Consider the following 11617-nt stretch of genomic DNA (forward strand, 5'->3'; position numbering starts at 1 on the left):
CATGATCTTTTAACTTGGCCAAATTCACCACAACTATAACACACAAGGGTTTCTGTGTTCGCATATCCCATACAAGTATGTCCTTTGATTTGAAAGGGAAGGATTGCCTGAAACACCTGGCGGTAAAATCATATAAACAATCAGACGAAACGACATAATGTGTATAAAATTATCATTCCGACTTGGGAACAGAATCATTATTAATGGAGATACAACCGTACCGTATCGTTTTAACTGGGATACAATCTGATCACCTTTCACCAAAGGTTTGTAAATTTAAAATCTCAACTTTTTTGCAGGAGTATCCAGAGGGGAAAAGGGAACATAAATATTGGGATCAAAGAAAAGTCAGCGCCCGACGACTTGAGCAACCATCGGCACTTGAGAAACGAAGAAAACAATGTTTTTGTTCATACGGGAAACCGCCTTAACATTCTCAATCCCGATAATCTCACCTACACCAACAATTAACTTCTCCATGTCGATCTCTGACAGAGGAATACAAACAAAACCATGTTTCCTGATTAGCGCTTCAAAGGAAGCATACCGCTAACTTTCACCCGCCATGACTCTTCAATGGCCGGATGTATAAATATAAATCGGCGAACACCGTTCAACCTTCGACGGGCTGCGAGAAAACAAGAATAATTTAAATTAAAACTGGTAAACCAGTAATCCCAGGCTTCAAGGCGTGCCTCCATTTTAACAAATTTCAACACTATCACCCTGTCACATGATATGGGTTTTCCGAGTTAGAAAGTTAGTTCAAGTCTGCAATGGGGTCCAGCTACGGGGTCCCTCATGTTATATCAATGAAGGATTGAAAAGCCCATAGCAATACATGATAAAGAAAGAAACTTCACATTCAACAAATCGAGGCTAGACAAATTTTCAAGTCCCCAAGAAAGTCCAATAACTCCACATTTGCATATTAATGTAAATGGCGAATTTGTAGAACGTTAAAATATCTTCCAGAATGTGTGGTCACTGTATGTCTATCTTCTTTAGTTTTCATTTTACATGTCAAAAATGGGTGATTTTAAACTTTGGGGGGCTCTGGGCCTCACTGGGGTAAAATACAGACATAGTGTAAACATATTTGGAGTCCCCAGTTTATGTCCTATCGAAATGTCATTAAATTTTTTCAACTCTCATTTGCATATTTTGCATATTTAATGAGGCGAATCAGCATCATTTAAAATCAAATAAATTAAATATCGATTTTGACCAAATTAACAACTTAACATTCCCATGGAAAATCGGACATGTGTGCAAAAAGCTTGAGGCTGTTGGGTTATCCCTTCTGGAGAAGATGTTTTTAGGTTTTGGAGAAAATCCAATATGGCCGCCATACCACGTGACCTACGTCATCAAAATTTTCAAAGTATAAACTTCAGGTGGAGAGATGTTAAATGGATAAGTTTCATTGAATTTCATCCAAGCGTTGTTTTCATTTTATGACATTTCAAAAATGGGTCATTTTCAACTTTGGGGGGCTCTGGGGCCTCACTGGGGTCAAACACAGACATCGTCTAAACATATTGGGAGTCCCCTGTTTATGTGCGATCTAAAGGTGCCATTAAATTTTTTCAACTCTCATTTGCATATTTTGCATATTTAATGAGGCGAATCAGCATCATTTTAAATCATATAAATTAAATAACGATTTGAACCAAATTAACAACTTAACATTCCCATGTAACGCAGCAAATGTGCGCAAAAGATTGAGGCTGTCGGATTATCCATTCTGGAGAAGAAGATGTTTTTAGGTTTTGGATAAAATCCAATATGGCCGCCATACCACGTGACCTACGTTATCAAATGTTTCATAATATAAACTTCAGGTGGTGAGTAATTATCCTGTTAAGCTTCGTTCAATTTCATCCAACAGTTTTCCCTCCAGATCCGCCACAAAATCGGTCAGTAGAACATAAAACGCCTTTAATAATAATAATAATACTAACGAATTCAATAGGGCTTCAGCCATGCATGAAGCCCTAATGAAAGGAAAAGGTATAATGAATACAAAATAAGTAAATAAATAAATAAACGCAATAAACTAATAATGCACAACAGTAGATCGGCACGGGCACTGCCCAAAGCACAACGAACGTACCGAATACTGCCGTAAATGCTCTTCTCTCCCTCTCTCTACTCGGGAAAAGGGGGCACAAGAGGAGGGTGGGGGGCGGGAGGAGAAGAAAACGCTACACAGCTGCGGAAGGTAGACGAGAGCAAAAGGGACAACACAGAGTTAACACACGCACCAACATGCCGCCATGACACTTACACAGACACAGACACAGACACAGACACAGACACAGACACAGACACAGACACAGACACAGACACAGACACAGACACAGACACAGAGAGAGAGAGAGAGAGAGAGGGAGAGAGAGAGAGAGGGAGGGAGAGAGAGAGAGGGAGAGAGAGAGAGAGAGAGAGAGAGAGAGAGAGAGAGAGAGAGAGAGAGAGAGAGAGAGAGAGAGAGAGAGAGAGAGAGAGAGAGATATGACTTTTATTACAAAAGAATGTATGAAAAGATTTTTTTAAATCATTACAAGTTTTTCAATAAACCCACACAACAAAGGAAAGGATAATCTAAAAGAATGGAAAAAAAATTCATTTTAAAGTAATCAATGAGTATTATCAACAACAGAGTTTATACAAATGAATGCTCTGATTGTAAATTTAAAAAATAATACATTAGACTTCGAGAAATCGATCAATCAAAACAAAATAAAAAGGACAAAACACTATCGTAGTCCAAAAGACATACAATACAGAGAAGAAAATTACACACACATTTATAATTCATTCTCATTAACCTTACACATTTTTCCAACACACCAATCTTCAACAAATCCATTAATATTTGCATTATGAGGGTTAGGGTTAGTTTTTTTTTTTCAACATCGGGATTCAATATACTTTTTAATATATCAATATACTTTTTTTCATTATCAGATTCAACGACAACATTTTTTATATTAAAGGTAATTTTAAAATGATCGTTAATTACTATTGAACGAAATGTCATTTCAGCTCTCTCTGAGGTTCGGAGACCGGATTGCGGCGAGATAATGGTGGGTGGTTACACCTACTATTGGTCTGGTCGCTCTGATGGTTACCATACCCAAGGAGTTGCTGTAGCTGTGTCCAATAAGCTGACCCCAATGATAATTGAGGTAACACCGGTCAACGAGCGTATTATGAGATTAAGGATTCGTCACTCCTTAGGTGTCATTTCCCTGGTCTCTATTTATGCTCCGACTGAGGCGAGTGATCTTACCGTGAAGGATGCATTCTACGCCACACTCGAGTCTGTGGTTGATCAGTGCCCCAGACGAGATACACTTCTAGTCTTGGGGGATTTCAATGCATCGACTGGAACTGATAGGGATGGTTATGAGGTGTGTGTTGGTCCCCATGGGTCAGGAACGATGAACCAGAATAGCACTAAGTTCCTTGACTTTGCAAGAAGTCATGGACTTAGGGTGGCTGGTTCATGGTTTCAGCGCCCGCAAGCTCATCGCTGGACTTGGTATTCCAACGCTGGCGGTGTGGCAAAGGAGATTGACCATGTCCTCATTGACGGTCGTTGGAGGATGATCCAGAACTGCAGGGTCTACCGGAGTGCTCAGTTCCTCAATACTGACCACAGGCTTGTTGTAGCAACTCTAAAGCTGCACCTTAAATCCTGGAGAATGGTACCATCCCAGCCTAGGCTGGATGTTGCCAAGCTCAGGGATGAGAGAGTAGCTGAGGAGTTTGCGAACAGGCTGAGTGGACACTTGGGGGGTCTGGGTGCTTTGGGGGTCCTGAAGAGTTGTGGAGCACCTTCAAGACCACCGTCCTTGATGTTGCCGGTGGATGCCTTGGAGTTCACCGCAGGGCAAAGAAGAATTTTGTCTCTCAAGGGACACTGGATACCATTGACCAGAGTCGCAGGGCCAGGCTGAATGGCAGAGCTGAGCTGTTCAGGGAGCTGAGGCGTAAAACTGTACGTGCACTGAGGGTGGACAAGGAGGCCTATGTGCGAGGAATCTGTGAGGGGTAGAGCATCACCTGTGGACAGGTGATTCTCGTCCCGCTTACAGGGGAATTCGCGCATTACGTTCATCCAAGCCCATCCCTCGGAGCACTGCAGTTCGAGCAGAGAGTGGTAGGCTCTTGACAGAGGAGTCTGAAGTGAAGGCCCGCTGGGCCGGTTACTTTGAGCGGTTGTACCAGGCTGATCCCCCAGCTGTCGAGTTGGACGTCAAGGGTGTTACAATCCCTGTTGCCGACCCTCGAATCAACTGTGGTCCACCATCGCTTGTGGAAACACGGGCTGCGGTGAACCAGTTGAAACGGGGCAAAGCTCCAGGGATCTGTGGCATCCATGCTGAACTTCTCAAGGCTGGTGGAAATGCTGCACTCGCGTCGTTGCATGCAGTTTTGTGCTCTGCCTGGAACACAGGCATCATCCCAACTGACTGGAAGAGGGGCCTTGTTGTCCCTCTCTGGAAAGGGAAGGGTGATCGCCAAGACTGCAACAACTACCGAGGGGTGACGCTGCTCTCAGTGCCGGGCAAGGTCTTTGCTCGGATAATTCTTGATAGGGTTCGCCACCATCTGCTTGAGCACCAGCGTCCAGAGCAGTCAGGCTTTACACCAAAGAGGTCAACGATTGACCGTATCCTTGCTCTTCGTGTCCTCACTGAACGCAGACGAGAGTTTCGGCAGGGGCTGCTTGCAGCCTATGTTGATCTCTGTAAAGCGTTCGATTCAGTGAATCGGGATGTCCTCTGGAGGATTCTTGGTCTTCGTGGGGTGCCACCAAAACTGATCGATCTGATGTCTGAACTCTACTCTGGTACTGAGAGTGCTGTGAAGTGTGGTGGTACCGCCTCTGACTTATTTCCAGTTGTTACTGGAGTTCGTCAGGGATGTGTACTTGCCCCCACACTTTTCAGCACTTGTATGGACTGGATTTTTGGGAGGATGTCGGAGAGATCAAGTTGCGGTGCATCGTTTGGCAATGTCAAGATCTCGGACCTTGATTTTGCAGATGATGCAGTCATCTTTGCGGAGACTTTAGACATCCTCTTGGGGGCCCTCGAGGTGCTGAATGAGGAGTCGGAGCCGTTGGGATTACGGATTTCTTGGGTCAAAACAAAGATGCAGGCTTTCGGTGACATCTTGGATGCTGCTGTCCTGTCTGTGTCTGTTTGTGGTGAGGATGTTGAGGTCGTGGATAGATTCACTTACCTTGGCAGTGATATTCATGTCTCCGCAGGTTGTGAGCCGGAGGTCAATAGACGTCTGGGTCGGGCCTGGGGAGTCATGGATTCACTGGATCATGGGGTGTGGCGCTGCCGGTACCTGTGCGGGAGGACGAAAGTCCGAGTCTTCAGGTCCTTGGTACTTCCAGTCTTGCTCTATGGGTGCGAGACTTGGACTTTGACCAAGGATCTGAGACGGAGACTTAATTCCTTTGGTACCAGGTCTCTTCGGAGAATCCTTGGCTATCGCTGGTCGGATTTTGTGTCCAACGAGCGGTTGCTGAGAGAGACTCGGATGAGATTTGTTACCTGCATAGTCCGTGAGCGTCAGCTGCGGCTGTATGGACATGTGGCTCGTTTTCCTGATGCTGATCCTGCTCACCAGATTCTCTCAGCGAGGGAGTCTCATGAGTGGAGGAGGCCAGTGGGCCGACCACGTGCCTCATGGTTGCAGCAGGTTGACCATCATCTCAAGGAGATGGGGATGGGCCTGGCATCTGCCTGGGGGATGGCCAGACGGAGGCCCCTGGAGTACCGGCGGAAAGTGGACGCAGCGACGCGCTGTTCTGGCACATGCTCCCATACCTGACCTGACCTGAAATGTCATTTCACCTGAGATATTAACATCCTTTATTTCATCAGGATTTACATCTTTAGGGTTGTTGAAAAAAATACAAATTTCTCCTTGCATATTACAGATGGTCTTATCTTTTCTTTCTAAAGCTTCATCTATAAGGTTTTTGTTTTTTGATACTTTTTCTTGTTTCATTGCTTTTTCTAGTTTTGAATATATCACTAGAAGGAGAGGAGAAACTTTTGTGAGAGATACTTTAATTGATGTTCTACCAGGTATACTAAAAGCCCTTCCACTGAAGGAAATTGAAGAACTCATATTATTTACCATAATAGTTTTTATCCAATAGTTGTTATATTTATCTTTGTTCAATTTTACATCCTTGACATATTTCTCAGTATCTTTAACAAATGAAGAGATTGATTGAAACTTGTCTTTTGTGTCTTGAAACATTGTATTTATTAAGTGAAAAAGTTGGAGGATAAAATGCTTTTAAGCACAGATTCACCTGTAAAATAAACGAAATTTTCATCAAGAAAATTTTAGTTTAAGCAAAGATTTATTATATAAATATGGTGATTACAACATACTGCGGTGTTTGTAATCACAAATATAAACATTATAGAAAACACCTCCGAACCAACAAACACACATTTAATCTGTTTCATAAAATATCTCCTCTTCAGTTGGAAAGAAAACATTGTGATATCTGTTCAAAGGATGTTTTGAAGAATAGTTATAATAAACATCTTCAATCACAAAAACACAAGAAAAATGAGTTTAAAGTAAAGGGAGACTATTATATTGAAAACACTGATGGGGCATTTAAAGGGCATATAAAATAAGGATTTTTCAATTTGGAGAACCCGGTCCATCATCAATAGCTGAATCAATTGAAATAGTGAAACCCGATGTTGAAAAATTTATTAAAAAGACATTAAAAGAAGTGAAAACTTTAAAGTTTTATATGGGAGTGAAAATGAATATGAAAAGACAAGATGAAGAACAAACTCCTTATATGAGAACAGATCTTCATTTTATAACATCATTTCAAGATTTTTTGAATAGTGGGGTTTATGAAGAACTATCAAGACAAGAGGAGGATGTTGATAATACAATGGTAGGAAGTGGATTCAATATTTTAAAAATCATCTTTTTAGATATACACATTCTAAAATCAAACCCTCTTAAAGCTTCTTCTTATATTGAATTACCAAAAGAAATAAAACTAAAGAAGGCAGTTGTTAATATTAAGAACAATGATAATAAATGTTTTCTCTGGTCTGTTCTTGCTCACTTTCATCCACCAAAATGTAATTCAGAAAGAGTAAAACAATATATGAAATATGAGAATACCTTGGACATTAAAGATTTTAAATTCCCAATGCCACTAACAGATATTCCTAAATTTGAGAAAAAGAATAATCTTTCTATTAATGTATATGGATTAACGGATACAAACAAAGTTCAAACACTAAAAATTTCAAACAACTATAAAAATGAAGAAACACACATTGATCTTTTATATTTTAGTGTTGGAAAGAATTCACATTACACATACATCAATAATTTATCAAGATTAATCTCTTCTCAGGTATTCAGAACAGCAAACAAAATATATATCCTTGTAAGCGATGTCTTAATTCATTTCATACAAAAGAACGATTAGAACAACATTCAAAATATTGTAGTAATCATAAATCAGCTGTAATTACAATGCCTAAACCTGGTGAAAAGATTTCTTTTGAAGATTATAATAAATCTATCATGCACCCATTTGTGATATACGCTGATTTTGAGTGTATCCTTAAAAAGATTAATACTGCTTCTCCCAATCCAAAAGAATCATATACAAATAAATATCAAAAACATATTCCTTGTGGTTTCTGTTATTATATCAAATCATCTGTTGGAGAAAAGTATAACAAACTTGAACATTATCGTGTAAAAAAAGCTTCACAAGAGTTTGTAAAACGATTAGAAAAGGATTGTATAAGACTCACTAAATTAATGATAGAAACAAATGAACCGATGAAATTAACCAAAGAAGAAAAATTCGAATTTAGAAAGAACAATATCTGTCATATTTGTGAGGGGGAAATTAAGGAGTCTAAAGTTAGGGATCATTGTCATCTTACTGGTAAATATAGAGGTCCCGCTCATTCCTGTTGTAATCTTAATTATAAATTACCTTCTTTTATTCCAGTCTTTCTTCACAACAGCGCCAACTATGATACACATCTATTTATAAATGAACTTTCAAAAACACCAGGGAATATTTCTGCCATAACAAACACAAGTCAAAAGTATATTTCATTTACAAAAATGATATTCACAAAACCTTTAACTCGTATTAGGTTTCTAGATTCTTACAAGTTTATGGGAACACCACTAGCCTACCTCGCATCAAATCTAAGCTCCACGGACTCTTTTCCAAATCTTAATTCATTCTTTCCAAAAGAGGAAATTCTCACTAAAGAGGAAATTCAGATTAAAGAGAGAATTCAAAGTAAAGAGGAAATTCTAATTCATGAGGAAATTAATGAAGAAATTCTAACTGAAGATGAAATTCTAATGATAAAGAAAATTCGAACAATGAATGAAATTCTAACTAAAGAGGAAATTCTGATTAAAGATGAAATTCTGATTAAAGAAGGAATTCTTACGAGAGAGGAAATTCAAACAAGGAATGAAATTCAAAGTAAAGAGAAAATTCTTACAAGTAAGGGAATTTATCCTTATGATTATATGGATTCATTTATGAGATTTAAAGAAACACAACTTCCATCAAAAGAAAGTTTCTATAATAACCTTTATGAAGAAGAGATAAGTGATAAGGAATATAAACACGCACAAGAAATATGGAAAATATTTAAGATAAAGAACCTTGGAGAATATCATGATTTATATCTAAAAACAGATGTTTTATTGTTAGCTGATGTGTTTGAAGCTTTTAGATCACTCTGTCATAATAAAAATTGTTATGGATTAGATCCTGCCCACTATTTCACAGCTCCTGGTTTAGCTTGGAGTGCAATGTTGAAAATGACAAAACAAGATATAGATTTAATCAGTGATGTTGATATGCTTTTGATGATTGGGAAGTCGAAGAGAGGTGGAATATCAAAAGTATGTTCAAAAAGATATGCTAAAGCAAATAATAAATATCTTCCAAATTATGATAGTGAAAAAGATAGTAATTATTTGATGTATTTTGATGCTAATAATTTGTATGGATGGGCAATGTCTCAATCTCTGCCTTATGGTAAATTAGAGTGGGTGGAAGAAAAGGATTATGAAAAGGCTTTGATGAATATTGTTATTTCTTCTCAAGAGGAATTGAATGACGAAGAAGAAGGTTATTATTTTGAAGTTGATTTGAGGTACCTGAGTGATCTTCATAATAAGCATAAAGACCTTCCTTTTGCATGTGAGAAAGAAACCCCAAAGAAAGAATGGTTCAGTGATTATCATAAAAGTTTTAATATTAAAGGCAAATCAACAGAAAAGTTATTAACAACATTCTATGATAAAGAGGGATATGTTTTGCATCAGAGAAGCTTAAAACAGTTTTTGAGAGAAGGATTGAGAGTAGCTAAAATTCATAGTTTTAAAATTTAAACAAAGTCCTTGGGTGAAAAAGTATATTCAATTCAATACAGATATGAGAGCAAATACAAAAGTAAAATTTGAAGGGGACTTTTATAAATTAATGAATAATGCTGTATTTGGAAAGACTATGGAAAATGTTAGAAACAGGCAAAACATTAGATTCGCAACATCTTGGAAAGAAGCTTCGAGATTGATAAATAAACCAAGTTTTGAGAGAGAAGAGGTTTTTTTCAGAGAACTTTTCTGCAATTCATATGAAAAAGGAAAGTATTGTAATGGATAAACCAATTTATATTGGAACAGCAGTTCTTGATTTATCAAAGATATTGATGTATGATTATTTGTATAATGACTTAAAGAAAGAGTATGGTGAAAATGTTTCATTGTTGTATATGGACACTGATAGTTTTATCTTAGATATAAAAACTGATGATGTTTATGAAGATATGAAGAAAAATATTGGAGTATATGATACAAGTAATTTCAGCAAGAAGAGTGAGTTATTTTCCAAAAAGAATGAAAAGGTTATTGGTAAGTTTAAGGATGAGTTGGGTGGAAAAGTAATGAGTGAGTTTATTGGATTGAGAGCAAAGGCATATGCTTATAAGTATGGTGATCAGATTGATAAGAGGTTAAAGGGAATAAAGAAATATGTAATAAAGAAATCAATAACTTTTATAAATTATTATAATTGTTTGATGAATAAGAAAGAAGAATATAGGAAAATGAATACAATAAGAAGTTATAAACATAACATATATAGTGAAGAAGTAAATAAAAAGGCATTAGGAGCCTTTGATGATAAGAGATTTATTTTAGATAATGGAATAGATTGTGTTCCATATGGATATTGTATGATAGAGTGTATAAAATAGATTGTGTTTTAACGATGGGAAGATGGGTTAGGGTATTTTAAGGGCTACCGCCGCGTTTTTTCGCAATATATAAATGGTTAAACCAAGTATTAATCAAACTAAAGAGTGGAGAAAATCTCAGTCTTGGTATATAAATGGAAAACATAATGAATGTGAAAAATATCAAATAAGTCTTATTGAAAAAATAACTAAAACAAAGGTAAATAAAACAAATAAGCGAATCAATTTAAAAACTAGTAAGTTCGAGGATGTAAAGAAAAAAATGAATATCCTTGAATGGACTGAAAACTTTGATGGTTATCAATTGAACAATGAAAAAACAATTTACTATAATCTCAAAATGATATGTGGCTCAGGAGGTGGTCAGATGAGATCATTAAGAGAAGTTTATCATTTCGTAATGGCACAAAAGGGGTATCTTAAAAAATATAAAGATTCAAATGTTTTGTTTGTCAATATTTTAGATGGGGATTATTGTGCAAAGATAATTAAACTATTGAAGGAATTTGAGAATGAACAAATGTTTATAGGTTCAATGAGTGAGCTAAACAATATGCATCGGTTATTTGATAAAGAGTGTCCCGGGGCTTAGACGTTTCAGATATTTAACAAATCTTTATCTTGTTGTTTGGGTTATTTGAATAGAGAGCCTCTAGGTTAAAAGGGGAGACAAATAAATATACCTTGGGATAAAAAGGGGGTTTATTTTTAGGGGTAAAAAAAGGGAATCGCTGAAAATGCCCCATTCATTTACATGGGGAAAAGTGAGCCAGAATCAGTATATTCACCCTACTCACGGGGAACAACCCACAAACATAACACGAACACAGAGGGGAAACACGGGGAACAACCCACAAACATAACACGAACACAGAGGGGAAACACGGGGAACAACCCACAAACATAACACGAACACAGAGGGGAAACACGGGGAACAACCCACAAACATAACACGAACACAGAGGGGAAACACGGGGAACAACCCACAAACATAACACGAACACAGAGGGGAAACACGGGGAACAACCCACAAACATAACACGAACACAGAAGGGAAACACGGGGAACAACCCACAAACACAGAGGGAAACACGGGGAACAACCCACAAACATAACACGAACACAGAGGGGGAAACATGGGGAACAACACACAAACATAACACGAACACAGAGGGGAAACACGGGGAACAACCCACAAACATAACACGAACACAGAGGGGAAACACGGGGAACAACCCACAAACATAACACGAACACAGAGGGGAAACACGGGGAACAACCCACAA

The sequence above is a fragment of the Eptatretus burgeri genome, chromosome 1, assembly GCF_056783735.1.
Source record: "Eptatretus burgeri isolate ZD-2024b chromosome 1, Ebu_testis_v1, whole genome shotgun sequence".
NCBI classification, from domain to species: Eukaryota; Metazoa; Chordata; class Myxini; order Myxiniformes; family Myxinidae; genus Eptatretus; species Eptatretus burgeri.